Source organism: Gekko japonicus, unplaced genomic scaffold, assembly GCF_001447785.1.
Source record: "Gekko japonicus isolate JY-2015 unplaced genomic scaffold, Gekko_japonicus_V1.1 scaffold1417, whole genome shotgun sequence".
In the NCBI taxonomy this organism is placed as follows: Eukaryota; Metazoa; Chordata; class Lepidosauria; order Squamata; family Gekkonidae; genus Gekko; species Gekko japonicus.
Genome location: NW_015163645.1, coordinates 293,907 through 309,519, shown reverse-complemented (window position 1 = coordinate 309,519; position 15,613 = coordinate 293,907). Strand labels below are relative to the sequence as shown.

The following is a 15,613-nucleotide window of genomic DNA, read 5'->3' as shown; positions in this document are numbered from 1 at the left end:
TTTTCTTTTTTTGCCTAGTTCACAAAATGTTTATCGATGCAAAGAGAGTTCATAGCCGAGTCAAGATGGTCTACTTCAGAAGGTCCAGGCAATAAAGTTGAAGCCGACAACAGTTGGTTTTATTTCAGTATTGCATCTTCGCTACCTTCCGCCAGTGTATTTGCAATGGATCCCATTCCTTCATGGTTTTTTTCTTTTCCTCTTCTCTTCTCCTTTCCTCTGCGGCGATGGGCTTCAAGTAGTCATATCTTTACTTTCCATGGATCATTCCAATTAGTAACGCCGAGTACCTGGTGAATTTGATCAACAGAGAGACCTTCACCTAGGGGACTCATTCTGTCTGCCTCAGCCTCTCTCAGGCACACGGAATAAACATATACCCTTTTTGTAGGCAGATAGGCACAGCAAGGAAACATGGCCACTGCGACCCTATTGAGAGCCCCGATCAAAACGTTAGTCATCTCCAAACTATTTGGGAAATGCATTTGGACTTCCAGTGCCATGATGCCTTCCCCCTCAGAATGTGAAAGGAACACTGAAATTACTATGAACATTCCTTTTACTCTTATGTACGAAGAGGGAATCTAACTTCAACAGCTGACTTTCCTTTTTGTAACTAGAATCATAGAATCATAGAACTGGAAAGGGGCACACAGGCCATCTAGTCCAACCCCCTGCTCAATACAGGCTCAGCCTAGAGCAGGGGTGTCAAACATGTGGCCTGGGGGCTGGATCAGGCCCCCAGAAGGCTTCTATCAGGCCCGCAGTGGAACTGTCCTTCTTCCTCCAGTTCTGCTGCTGCTGTGTCATTGTAGGTTTGCAGCTGACAGATACACACCCAAACAGCATACTCAAGATTGCGACAGCACAGACATTTTGATGCAATAATTCAGAGCAAGAGGTGTCAGTTATGAGACACTGTTAAATAAACAAAATATTGCAAGAGTGCCAATGTTTTAAGCATGTTTTTATTTTCATTAAAAAAACCTTTTGTGTTTGTGTCCTTTATGAAGTTTATATCTCCACTACCTGGCATTACATTTTATGACACGCGTGGCCCGGCCCGACAAGGTCTCATTTATGTCAGATCCGGCCCTCATAACAAATGAGTTCGACACCCCTGGCCTTGAGCATCTCTGACAAGTGTTTGTCCAGCTGCTGCTTAAAGACTGTCAGTGAGGGGGTAGCTCACCACCTCCCCAGGCAGCTGGTTCCACTGTTGTACAACTCTGTCAAAAAGTTTTCTCTAATATCCAGCCTTCCTGCCCTTAATTTAAACCCATTCTTGCGAGTCCTCTCCTCTGCTGCCAACAGGAACAGCTCCCTGCCCTCCTCTAAGTGACAGCCCTTCAGATACTTCAAGAGAGCAATCCTGTCCCCCCTCAACCTCCTCTTCTCCAGACTGAACATTCCCAAGTCCCTCCTTTCTCTGTGGTGCCAAGACGTTGTAGTTTGTCGAGTCTCTTGTGGCACGTGGTTCAAACGAAGATCAACACGGAACTGGTTGCCTTGCTAAACATGGATATTTGCCAGAGCCGGTCAGTTATCTTGCAGAGGTTTAAGTGACTAACCAGCGACTGAACTACTGAATATAGCCAAACTTCCTCTTCCTTTGCTGAATTCTGTTAATGTGGTGATCCTTGGGGCAATCTGTTTCATGAACATCTCTTCTGCAGAGTTTGGGATGAAACAATCCAACGACATCTCTTCTCCAAGCCAAATTTAAATTTTTGCTACTGCGTACGAAAAGGTCTCGGCCACTAAAGCAGTGTACCATAATGTGTGAGAGAGTTTGTCACGTGTGCTCATCCTTATGCTCCAGAATGATCAGAAATCGGATTATTTTCGGGGGGCCATATAACTAATTCATGCACGTCCTCACATTGTGGTGGACAACTTAAATGAAGTGAACAGAGGTTTAGGAATGTTGAGTTTTGGAACCTGCAAGAAAGAGGCCTATGTAAAAAGGGTACTGATCAAAGGCTAGATCTGGTATGCAAAGAGATTATGACCAACATACTCATTTCCAAGCCAACTCGTAAGCTGGAGACTTCCCTTGAGTGAGACGTCGAAAAATATAGTTTGTTACAGGTCTATGCTGTTTGCAATAAAGGTTCTAAATTTATGGCATAATTGTAAAATACCAGTTAATTTAGTCCAGGCCCCGCTGGTGGACCTCCTGATGGCACCTGGTATTTTTGGCCACTGTGTGACAGAGAGTGTTGGACTAGATGCTTTTAAAACATGAACCTGGGACCTGCACACCATCCTCTGAAGCGCTCTCTGTGGCAGTAATGGGGTGACTGCTGGCACCTTTTCCTATCATTTTTTGCCTTGTGGTATTCTGCTTGTGGTGTGATCTGTTGTCTTTGTGGTGTGGCATGATTGTGTTATTGGGTTTGTTTCTTTTGAAGGGGAAGTGATGTGTTCTGAGTGAGGACATATTTTACCTCAGAATACAGTAGGGTGGGGAGTATGGCATTGTATCTGTCTATGCAACTGAAAATTCCAACTGCCTTGCGGGGGGGGAGTTTGAGGTGTGGAATGGAGTGAAGTCCAATCAGCTTCCATATGCAAAAGACCTTGAAATGCTGGGCGGGACTGCACAAAGCAGCCAGTCAACCCAGCCAGTGTCTTCTGACTGACAGTTCTTCCGGCCAAACACTAAAGGGGCCAAATTTAGAACGTTCAATATAGAACGTTGCTATTCAATGATAATAAGGGAGAGATTTATACCCTGCCTTTATACCCTGACCTGAGAGCCAGTTTAGTGTAGTGGTTAGGCGCATTCATAGATGAAAACACATTTCTCCATCTATCTCGCTACCATTTTCCCCAATTACTATAATTGGTATATTACATCCGTGACAACAATAGACAGTTGAAACTATTGGAAACAGCGACATAGGTGTGCAATATGGCCTACTTGAGCAAAGGTTCATTGTTTTTAAGCGGGGTTGCAGAAGCCTTCTGTAAAGGAGCCAGTTCTCACCACAGAGAATCAAGTTGCGCATGCTACCTGGACAGAGAGTCTGGGAAAGCTTCCACATCCATTCTCTGTGGAATTACAAGCTTACATATTAATCCTGCAACAGCGAGGACTGATTTGTCCACAGCGCTCCCCTCCACACTGTGCCCAGAGAATTAGATTGGTGTATTGCCCAAGGAGTCCTTATGCACACACGCTGGGCTACGCCCGTCCTCCCAGTCCTCAAACCTAATGCCAATGGTTCACGTCTGTGGAGATTACAAGGACACAATGAACAAAGCAGTTTCAGCAGCACCTGAGCCCAATTCCTGCTAATAACCAGTTACTGTATTCTCTTGCTTGAGCAAGGTACCTTGTTTTGGGTTTTTTGCCACACTTGATCTGGCTTCTGTGTCTCAGCAATTAATACCGAGTGGCAATGTTTCTGGCGTCCAGATCTACCAAGGAGATATCCCACTCTGGAACTCTTAAGATCGTCCCTCCCGTTTTTTGAAAGTAGCGCCGGCAGGAATTCCTGTAGTTCTTCTGTCCACAAGTTCTTCTGAAGAGCAATTCATGCCAAGGCATTGTTCAGATATAACCTCAAATCACATGTTGGATCCTGCAGAGCCTTTCCGCTAATGGTAGCTCTTTCTTCTGACACAAGGGCCAGTTTGGTGTAGGGGTTAAGTGCGCGGACTCTAATCTGGGGGAAGTGGGTTTGATTCCCCACTCCTCCACTTGCACCTGCTGGATGACCTTGGGCAAGCCATAGTTCTGGCACAGCCATTCTTGAAAAAGAGCTGTCCTTGAAAGGGCTCTCTCAGCCCCACCTACCTCACAGGGTGTCTGTTGTGGGGAGGGGAAGGGAAAGGAGACTGCAAGCCGCTCTGAGACTCCGAGTGAAGGGCGGGGTATAAATCCAATTTCCTCCTCCTCCTCCTCCTCCTGCAAGCGGAAGACTTTTTCTACATGGTTTGGTGTTGCATGGATGATCCTGGAAGTTCCTCAGGTTTACATGGTCTCCTTTCCCTTTCTTGTCCCCTTGTGCGTGGCTCAAGAAAGACTGTAGCTTTTGTAGCAAACCATAATTCATTGTGTTTGGAAAAACATCGGTGGTTTGCTTTCTTCCCTTCAGACCACGAGGAGGGAATTTCCGTTTGTAACTTCTAGTTTTCCTTTTCCTAGGACACACAATTGGATATCAGATCTGGGCTACCAAATCTGGCGTACACACAACTAAGGACGGTCTCTAAGGCAGGCCTGTAGCCACAGCGGGGCATTTGGGGGCGGAGCCCCACCAAGGACGAGCTCTGCTCCACCCTGAGAGGATGCCAGACCCCCCCCACACGCACCCCACACCGTGCTGGGTTCCTTGCCCCTGCCCCATCATCTCTCTCCACCCCATGCATAATTTTATAGAGGAAGAAGAGAGAGAAGAGATTGGATTTATACCCCACCCTTCACACGGAGTCTCAGAGGGGCTGACAAACTCCTTTCCCTTCCCCTCCCCACAACAGACACTCTGAGAGGTAGGCGGGGCTGAGAGAGCTCTGACAGAAACTGCCCTTTCAAGGACAGAACTATGGCTTGCCCAAGGTCATCCAGCAGCTACAAGTGGAGGAGGAGAATAGATTGGATTTATACCCCGCCCTTCCCTCAGAGTCTCAGAGCGGCTTGCAAACTCCTTTCCCTTCCCCTCCCCACAACAGACACCCTGTGAGGTAGGTGGGGCTGAGAGAGCTCTGGGAGTACTGTCCTTGAGAGAACAGCTCCGAGAGAACTATGGCTTGCCCAAGGTCATCCACAAGTTGCAAGTGCAGGAGGAGGAGGAGGAGGAGAAGAATAGATTAGATTTATACCCCGCCCTTCCCTCAGAGTCTCAGAGCGGCTTACAAACTCCTTTCCCTTCCCCTCCCCACAACAGACACCCTGTGAGGTAGGTGGGGCTGAGGGAGCTCTGACAGAAACTGCCCTTTCAAGGACAGCTCTGACAGAACTATGGCTTGCCCAAGGTCATCCAGCAGCTGCAACCTCTATCTTCCCCCCCCTTAGTCATCTCTGTTACCCTTGTCCTACTATAAGATCCAGACCAGGTGTACCTTTCTTTCATTTCAAGACATACCTAAATAATGTTAACCCTGCTCTTTAATCATGCAGCTTAAGCAAAAGCCAGAGTTAGAGTCTGATTTTGACATCAACCACCTTTCTCGTTTTCCACAGGAATCTGTATTTACTCAAAGCAATATAGTGAGGCCACAGGGGTTTCTGTCTAAAATATTGCAGGACTTATATGATGTAGGTTGCTGATGGATGGGATCGGAGGAGTAATGTTGAGCAAATGCAGGGTCTCCGTTTAAAAATGTTTATTGGCAGACAACTGGTACTGTCATGGTATCCATTTCTGTAGCCACCAGTACAAAAGAAGGCTTTTCTCTGAAGTTATTAAAAAGAAAACTGAGAAAACTAAGGGGTTTTTAATGTCTGTTTGCTTCCATCCCAGTCTTCTTGCTAGAGGCCTAAGTTGTTAAGTCACTTTCTTACAATTCAGAACTCGAATATTTCTGGCATGTGCCAACATCTTTAAACATTAACTTCTCCATTCATATGCATCATCATTCTTAATAAACGTTCTGGATATCGTGAGCCCTGATGTTGCTTTTAAGCACCTTTTCGGCACAGATTGCGCCGCTCGCATTTGGCCCTTCAGATATTCCATCCGGCCGTCTAAATTATTTTAACTGACATAGTTTCTAATTTACTCTCTCCAGCTGAGAGAGCTTCCCCGTAGCTTGTCTATTTCAGCATTTAATTGCTCTATACTTTCACAAATTAGATTCTGTAGTGATCTGTTTTGCTCTGCCGGTGAAGCGGTGATCTCTTCAGCCTAGCCTAAGCAATGTGGAAGCTGCGATGTCGTTTAAAGGACCATCTTCGTAGGAACTTCTGGACCTGTTTCGCCTTGGAGAGATCGCAGCAGATGAAAAGCAGAACTGGCAGGATGTTTGGCGCTCAACCCCAATAAAGTGTCTCCCTCTTTCACTTCTGTTAAGATCCTGTCGTTTGAGTCTTACACACCCCACACTTAAGGCTGCAATTCTGCTCACAGTGAAGAACATAAGTAGAGCCACGCTGGATCAGACCGAAGGCCCGTCAAGTCCAGCATCCTGTTCACGTAGAATCATTGGAAGGGACCTCCAGGGTCATCTGGTCCATTGTCCCATGCACAATACAGGAAATCCACAAATACCTCCCCCCCCCCACACACACACACACAGTGACCCCTGCTCCATGACCCAGAAGATGACCAAAAACCCTCCAGTATCCCTGGCCAAACTGGCCTGGAGAAAAATTGCTTCCTGACCCCAAAGTGGCGATCAGCATTTCCCAGGGCGCGTAAGAAACGGCCACGAGAACTAAGCACTGAGGCAACCCTTCCTGCCCTCCGTCTCATGATCTGCCTCAGTTCACAGAATCCACATTGCTGTCAGATGGCCATCTAGCCTCTGCTTAAAGACCTCCAAAGAAGGAGAGCCCGCCACCTCCCAAGGCAGCTCGTTCCACTGAGGAACCACTCTAGCTGTCAGGAAGTTCTTCTTCTAGTGTTTAGCCAAAAAACTCTTTTGATCTAATTTCAACCGGTTGGTTCTGATCTGACCTTCTGGGGCAACAGAAAACAACTCCGCACCCATCCTCTACTAGAAGATGGTTATCATATCACCTCTCAAGTCATCTCCTCTCCAAGCTATACATACCCAGCTCCTTCAACCTTTCCTCATTGGACTTGTTCTCCAGACCCCTCACCATATTCATTGCCCTCCTCTGGACACATTCCAGCTTACCTCTATCCTTCTTAAATTGCGGTGCCCCAAAATGAACATTATACTCTAGGTGAGGTCTAACTCAGGGGTGTCGAACTCATTTGTTATGAGGGCCGGATCTGACATATATGAGACCTTGTTGGGCCAAGCCATGTGTGTCATAAAATGTATTGCCAGGTAGCCAAGATATAAACTTTATAAAGGACACAAACACAAAGTTGGGTTTTTTTACTTAAAATAAAAACATGCTTAAAACATTAGCACTCTTGCAATATTTTGTTTATGTAACAGTGTCTGATGACTGACACCTCTTGCTCTGAATTATTGCATCAAAATGTCTGTGCTGTTGCAATCTTGAGTATGCTGTTTGGGTGTGTATTTGTCAGCTGCAAACCTACGATGACGCAGCAGCAGCAGAACTGGAAGAAGACGCAGAAGACAGCCAGTTCCACTGCGGGCCTGATAGAAGCCCTCCGGGGGCCTCATCCAGCCCCTGGGCCGCATGTTTGACACCCCTGGTCTAACCAGACCAGCGTAAAATGATACCATCACTTCACGTGACCTGGACACCATACTCTTGTTGATACAGCCCCAAATGGGATTTGCCTTTTTAGCTACCGCCATCACACTGCTGAATCATGTTCATTGAGTAGTCTACATGGTGGCTGACCAGCTCCCTCTATCTGAAAAAGTGTGCCTGCACACGAAAGCTTGAATACCCTGAACAAAACTTTGTTGGTCTTAAAGGTGCCCCTGGACTCAAACTTTGTTCAGCTACCTCTAGGAGGCCCACAAGCAGGATGGCTGCCTGCAACAGCATCCTCTCCTCTGTGGTCCCCAGCAAGTGATACAAAGAGGCAGACTGCCCCTGGTACTGGAGGGAGTAGATGCGGAGGGAGCCAGTGTGGTGCAATGGTTAAGTGTGCGGACTCTGATCTGGGAGAACCGGGTTTGATTCCCCACTCCTCCACTTGTACCTGCTGGATGACCTTGGGCAAGCCATAGTTCTGGCAGAGCTGTTCTTGAAAGGGCAGTTCTGGAAAGAGCTCTCTCAGCCCCACCTACCTCACAGGGCGTCTGTTGTGGGGAGGGGGAGGGAAAGGAGATTGTAAGCCGCTCTGAGACTCCAAGTGAAGGGTGGGGTATAAATCCAATCTCCTCCTCCTCCTCTTCTTCTTCTCCTTCTCCTTCTTCTCCGCCCCCCGGACTGGTAGCCCCACCCTCCACGAATTTGTTCACTCTCCTTTCAAAGCCTTCCAAGTTGGCAGCCACGACCACATCCTGTGGCAGAAAGTTCCACAATTAGCTTGGAGAAAAGATGACTGAGGGGTGACATGATTGAGGTTTATAAGATTATGCATGGGAAAGAGCAGGTAGAGAAAGAGGTACTTTTCTCCCTTTCTCACAATACAAGAACTCGTGGGCACTCCATGAAATTGCTGAGGGGTCAGGTTAGAAAAGATAAAAGGAAATACTTCTTCACCCAAAGAGTGATTAACACATGGAATTCACTGCCACAGGAGGTGGTGGCGGTAGGCTTACCAAGGTCCGGTGGGGGAATCGTATTTCTTGGCAGGAGCCTTGCCGCGGGGACGGCTCCCCGCGCTGCACCCGCCGTCACCAGGATGTGACGCTCCGTGTCGCTCTGGCAATGGGACTCCAAACAGCCCCGTTGCCAGAGCAACGCAGAGCGTCACATCCTGGCGATGGCGGGTGCAGCGCGTGGAGCCGTCCCCGTGGCAAGGCTCCTGCCAAGAAGTACGATTTCCCCACCGGACCTTGGTAAGCCTAGGTGGCGGCTACAAGCATGGACGGCTTCAAGAGGGAATTAGATAAACACATGGAGCAGAGGTCCATCGGTGGCTATTAGCCACAAGGTATAGATAGGGACTCTGGGGCAAGTGATGCTCTGTATTCTTGGTGCTTGGGGAGGGGGGGGGCAACAGTGGGAGGGCTCCTAGTGTCCTGGCCCCACTGGTGGACCTGTGGGCAGAATGTTGGACTGGATGGGCTGTTGGCCTGATCCAACATTGGCTTCTCTCATGTTCTTATGTTCTTAACTATGCGTTGTATAAAGAAGTACTTCCTTGTGTCTGTCCTGAATCTCCTTCCATCCAGCTTCAATGGATGACCCTGGGTTCTAGTATTTTGGGAGAGGGAGAAGAGCTTCTCCCTGTCCACTCCTTCCACACCTTGCATAATTTTATAGACTTCTCTCAGGTGTCCTTTTACCTTTTTTCTAAGCTCAACCTCTCTAAGCATTTTAACTGATCCTCATAGGGTAGGTGCTTGGTGTAGTGCCAGTTTGGTGTAGTGGTTAAGAGCGGCGGACTCTGATCTGGGAGAACCGGGTTTGATTCCCCACTCCTCCACATGCAGCTGCTGGTGTGACCTTGGGTCAGTCACAAGTTCTCTCGGAGCTGTTCTCTCAAGGACAGTTCTGAAAAGAGCTCTCTCAGCCCCACCTACCTCGCAGGGTGTCTGTTGTGGGGAGGGGAAGGGAAAGGAAATTGTAAGCCGCTCTGAGACTCCAAGTGAAGGGCCGGGTATAAATCCACTTTCCTCCTCCTCCTTCCCCCTGATCATCTTGGTTGTTCTTTTCTGCACTTTCACAATATCCTTTTTCAGGTGTGGTAACCAGAACTGTTCACAGTTTTCCAAGTGTGGTCGCACTATAGATTTGTATCATAGCAGTATGATAGCGGCAGTTTTATTCTCTATTTCTGTTCTAATTATGGCCAGTGTGGAATTTGCATTTTTCACAGCAGCTGCACACTGGGTGCGTTTTCATCGCACTCTCCACTGGTACCCCAGGATCCTTTTCTTGGTCTGTCTCAGCTGGCTCAGATCCCATCACTGTATGAGTGAATCTGGGGCCTTCCCCCCCCCCACTTTACACTTATTCACATGGATCTCATCTTCCATTTTAATGTGTAGCCTTGAAAAGTAGTCCAGTGTATTGAGAGCCAGTTTGGTATATCGGTTAGGAGCAAGGCTCCCTCTAAGCTGCGGAGTCTTGTGAGCAAAAATCCTACTTTGCGAGCTACCGGCATTAAAGTCGTGAGGGAGCGATTTGGCTGCTGCATAAATCAGTTTGCTCTGGAGCCATCCCTTCCTGAGCTAAGACAAAAATCTGTGAACTGGAAGCTAAAAACCTGTGAGCTAGCTCACACTAACTCAGTTTACAGGGAACACTGGTTAGGAGCGCGGTCTTAATCTTAGAAGAAGAACAGAAGAAGAGATTGTATTCATACCCCACCCTTCACTACCCGAAGGAGTCTCAGAGCGGCTTACAAACTTTCTTTCCCCTCCCCTCCCCACAACAGACACCCTGCGAGGTAGGTGGGGCTGAGAGAGCTCTGTCAGAAACTGCTCTTTTCAAGAACAACTCTGACAGAACTATGGCTTGCCCAAGGTCATCCAGCAGCTGCAAGTGGAGGAGTGGGGGAATCAAACCGGGTTCTCCCAGACTAGAGTCTGCACACTTAACCACGACAGCAAACTGTCTCACCAAACTATGGCAAACCATTAGCCTAGATTGCAAGCAGCTTGTTCAGGGTAAATGACGTGATTTGCCCCTTCCATTCCTCCAGTTTTCTCAATTTGTATTTGCGCTTAAGTCACAAATGAACTTCTAGGGATGAAAGACCAAAAGGAACACAGCTTACACACTATTGGCGGTTGCATAATTTACGGACAGATCCTCATGTTCCTTTTGGAGAAGGCGGGGATTACTTTTCTGTGACTTCTCCCTTGCCAATCAGTTAACACCCTTGTGGCTAGAATCACTGACACAATTCCTTACTCCCAGTTATTGCACACTTTGATACAGAAAGCAAGATTTCACTGGTAAGATACTGTAGACTTGTCTTCAGGGGTCATTTTGTAGAAAAAGAGGTGCAGGAGCTCATTAGCGCAGCTCATTAGCATAACTTATTTGCATATGCCACAACCCCTGACATCACCAGAAGTGTGTCAGAAGGCAACACCCACCGCTCAGGCTCCACTGGACTGTTTAGGATTTCTACCTGGGGGGACGGGGATGCGCAGATCTGCCCTCACAGTGGAGGGAGAGCTTGTACCTGAATAAAACTTGGTCTTAAGGTGCCACTGGACTGTTTTGGACCGGGGGGCTGGGGGGGGCTCTGCAGCTTACCTGGCTGCTTCTTGCTCTGACTGAGGGCTGCTGGGAGCAGGGGGTGGGGCTTGTTGCATGTGCCCGCCCCCTGGGCTCTTTACTGCCGGAGCTCTGTTCTTGCGCGCTCCTGCAGGAAATGACCCCTGCTCAGAATTAAACCTTTGTTGATCTTAAAGATGCCACTGGACTCCAACTTTGTTCCGTCGCTTCAGACCAACACAGTCAGCTACCCATCTGAATCTATCCGTTATCTATTCTGTGCATATTCAGATCTTGCATGTATGTTTTAAGGCTTTGACTACAACAAACTGGTTCACCAAATTAGGAGTTTATAGTTTTGGATAAGGACTATGTTAACAGTACCGATAAACTTTCTGATTTTGTCAGTTTAGAACAATCAAAAATATCACGAAGTTGTACTTAATGAGAAAAGAAGGGCTTTATATCCCAGTTGGCATTTTCCGTTGTCCAACAAACACTACATGCAACTTTATTTTTAAAACTTCCCGAGCGGCCTAAAAATTACAGTGCTCGCAGGAACAACAAGAATTGTGAGTTTGCAACCTTGTAAATTGTTAAGCTTTCTAAAGCCAAAATGTCGTCATTAAAAAAAGACCTGCTACTTCACCAGTAGAGACTTCCTTGCTCCCCAATTATTGTCAAGCATAAGATGTTCTTTGACAGAAGAAAGGAGAACCTGAAGATCATACGTTTCTGGTTTGGGGCAAAACGCTTGATGTTGTTTCACGGGTCATCGTTTTCTATATGAAACGCTTGCTCATGAGCAGATTCCTTTTTTTGAAGCCTATGGTGCATTGTGAACCCTCAGCATCCTTGAACAACAAGGTCAGGCTATCTGTGGAGAGGATTTCTTTTGTTTGCTTTTCAGTGTCAAATCTTTTGGTCAAAGACGGTGAAAGTATGAGAGTAAATAACTGATGTGTTATAAACTGTTGCCTTCCATAATCTAGTGCAGTGTTTCCCAACCTGTGGGTTGGGACCCAAAAACGGATCATAAAGCCTCTGAAGGGGGGGGTCTAGGGTTCCATCCCCCCAATGGGGGGCGGGGTTTTCCCCAATTTAGGGGTCCCCCAGCATCCCCAAGCTGCCCCGTCCGTGCCAACATGCCCGGTGTGATGACGTCACCCAGAAGTGACATCGCGCCAGGCGTGTTGTGTGTGTATTGGGGGGGGGGTCACTCTAGCATCTGAGAAAAAACTTTATGGTTACCATAGAGTTTCCCCCCAAATGCTAGAGTGTCCCCCTGCAACGTGCGCTGCGCAATGATGTTACCTCTGGGTGACATCATCACGGTGGACGCACTTTGCGCACATGCTGAAGACTCCCAGAGGAAGAGAGGGAACACCCCCCCCCCGGTGCCATAACAAAGTAAGGACCTGGCAACGCTAAGTGGTTCTTGGGCCAGGTCCAATAGCTCTATCCCAAGAATTCTAACTGACTGAGTGCCACTAAGGAGGTACAGTCTTGATGAAGCCATACCACAGTTACTTCAGGTTAAAAAAAAACCCCAAGACAACCTGACTTGGCTTCCACTCCATTTTCCACAGCGAAGGCTTTCCGCATAGAGATAAAGAGATATCACTCTGCATCCATGGCCAATAGCCAATGGCATTCTCCCTTTGCCAGCTACGCTGCCATAAGGGTTGGGGGTGGGGTGCTTGCTTGCGAAGTCCGCTGCATTCCTTTTCGGCTTCTGTAATGCTTGCTTATCTATGGCCTTGCAGGTGCTATGGAGTGTCTGGGATTCTAGGGGACCGTGGGAGCGCTTTCGGTTCTCAGCTTCGGCCTAACGGCCTGGGGCTCCTTCTCCCGCGCGCGGGAATGTGGCTAATTGGCCTAAGGAGGGATGTGTGTGCATACGAATACCCTGTATCCCATTATGCTTGTAGGGGAGACGCCATTCTTAACAGTGCCTTTGTTAATGCATCTATAGCTCTTCAATAAAGTATAACCTTTCTGATAAGCGTGTACTCAGTTGTTGGCTGTGGAACCTGACACGCTTGCCTAAGTCAGGATCTGTCCACTAGATCACATAATCTCTTTCCAAAGGGAAGGCAGGATATGAAGAGCTTATAAAAATTTGGAACGACGGAATCCATCTGAGATCATAACATTAGCCCGGTGTAATACTGGTGGTAGTTACTAACATGCAAGTACAAATTTGTCTTTCCAACCTGTGCCAGCAATATCAGAGTGTTTGTAATAGGTCATTGGTAACTAAGGTGTGGCGCCCATTATTTTTAAGGAAAAAGTTCATGCCTCATTAGCTTCATATTCTAGCGATGGAAACAAGTTTATACATAAGCATCAACCCTGCCTAGAGGTTTTGAGTGTGTTGCCAAATAACTGAAACAAGAAGATAGCGCATGATTTCTGCTGTGCCATCTGATCCTTAAGTGTTTTATATTCTTGTTCAACACCTTTTTTAAATTAGAAGAAGTTGGGAAAACTCCAGATGTTCTCGGATGAGATTAAGTATCTGGCCAAATTTCAGTTTCAAGCCTGGTTTCAGAACGGAAGCTACTTTCGCGGGAAAATGGCAGACGATATGAGACCCTGGCTGATTTGCCTAGGAATCTCACCAGCTTTTGTCACATTGACACAGCTGAACACGCTAACCATTAATGAACATTAAACAGCACCTTTGGGATGGAGAAAGGGCTGCAGTGGCTCAACTGGTTAAGACGCTGAACTGCAGACCGGAAGGTTGGTAGTTCAGCAGTTCGAGACCTGAGTGCCGCATAACAGAGTGAGCGCCCGTCTCTGGCCCCAGCTCCTGCCAACCCAGCAGTTCGAAAGCAAATTGCAAGTAGAGAAATAGGTACTGCTTTGGTGGGAAGGTAACAGCGTTCCGTGCAGACTGGAAGGTTGGTAGTTCAGCAGTTCGAGACCCAAGTGTGCCGCATGACGGAGTGAGAGCCCGTCTCTGGCCCCAGCTCCTGCCAACCCAGCAGTTCAAAAGCAAGAAATTGCAAGTAGATAAATAGGTACCACTTTGGTGGGAAGGTAACAGCGTTCAGTGCAGACCGGAAGGTTGGTAGTTCAGCAGTTCGAGACCTGAGTGCCGCATGACGGAGTGAGCTCCCGTCTCTGGCCCCAGCTCCTGCCAGCCTAGCAGTTCAAAAGCAAGAAATTGCAAGTAGATAAATAGGTACCTCTTTGGTGGGAAGGTAACAGCGTTCCGTGCACCTTGGCATTTAGTCATGCCGGCCACATGACCACGGAAACGTCTTCGAACAGCGCTGGCTCTTCGGCTTGGAAACGGAGATGAGCACTGCATCCCTAGAGGCGGATTCGACTGGCTTTCGAGCAAGGGAAACCTTTACCTTGGGATGGAGAAAGAGTTTTCGTATGAGATTCTTGCAGCAGACACTCTGTACCGCGCGCACATTTTGTACTCGTCTGTGGTGGATTTCCCACACACACACAAACACTCCCCACCATACACATAAAGGTAAAGGTTCCCTTGCTCGAAAGCCAGTCGAGTCCGACTCTAGGGTTGCGGTGCTCATCTCAGTTTCACCAGCTGGCCGCAGCTTGTGTAGAGCATGAATTCATGCTCTACTCCAAAGAATGCTCCCGCTTCAGGACAGAAGCGGTCACACACACACCCCGCCTAGCCGGAGCGGGAGGGGCCGCAACAGAGTCCCCTGCCTTAGACCTCTCTCCGGGAGGTCTACCGAAGTACCCCCGTCACCCCAGGGTCCCCAAAAGAGCGTAAAAGGATCAGGCGTTCTCGAAGCGACCGAGAAACCGCCCGTCGCCGCGCCACACCCCCTTCCGGTCGGGCCCTTATATTCTGATTTCCTTAACCTTTTAGTTGTTAATTTAAGTTTACCAAGCCATCCTAACAATTCAAATTATTATAAATTATTCCTATAGGTCCGCAGTGATGGCGAACCTTTTAGAGACCGAGTGCCCGAACTGCGACCCAAAACCCACTTATTGATTGCAAAGTGCCAACACGGCAATTTAACCTGAATACTGAGGTTTTACTTTGGGTATAAGATTTTGTGTGCATGCATGCTTCTTCGGATACATACATTCTTCAGATACATACGTATGTATCTGAAGACGCGTGTGTGCACACAAAAGGTTACACCCAGTATAAAACTTTTGTTGGTCTTAAAGTGCCACTGGGCTTAAACTTTGTTCTGTTGCTTCAGACCAAAACTGCTAACCACCTGAGTCTTCTTGGGGAGAGAGTTCCAAAATTCTCCCAGATTAGAGTCTGCACACTTAACCACCAGGGTTCCCTCTAAGCTGAGTTAGTGTGAGCTAGCTCACAGTTTTTTAGCCTCCAGCACACACATTTCTGTCTTTGCTCAGGAAGGAGGGTTCCAGAGCAAACTAATTTATGCAGTCGCCAGATCACTTGCTCACAACTTTAATGCTAGTAGCTCACAAAGTAGAATTTTTTGCTCACAAGACTCCACCACTTAGAGGGAGCATTGTCCACTACGCCAAACTGGCACCTCCCACAAGGGATCGGGGCTGAAAAATAGCCTACAGAGGCGGCTTATGGCATCTATAATGTCTGTCTGTCTGTCTGTCTCTCCCTCCCCCCAGTATTGGTATAAAACCCCTTCGTGCTGGACAAACGTAGCATCATAGCATTGTTCCATCACTGTAAACAGAAATGCGTGCAAGATTACCAATCTCTGT

At 47.7% G+C, this 15,613-nt stretch overlaps 1 protein-coding gene and 1 pseudogene across 3 annotated transcripts in view; one reads left to right on the top strand and one right to left on the bottom strand.

The window, feature by feature from the left end:
* EHBP1 (EH domain binding protein 1) overlaps positions 1–15,613 on the top strand; it is a 421,934-nt gene that overhangs the window by 151,135 nt on the left and 255,186 nt on the right. The gene's annotated exons all lie outside the window — the stretch shown is intronic.
* LOC107107344 lies at positions 120–325 on the bottom strand (annotated as a pseudogene).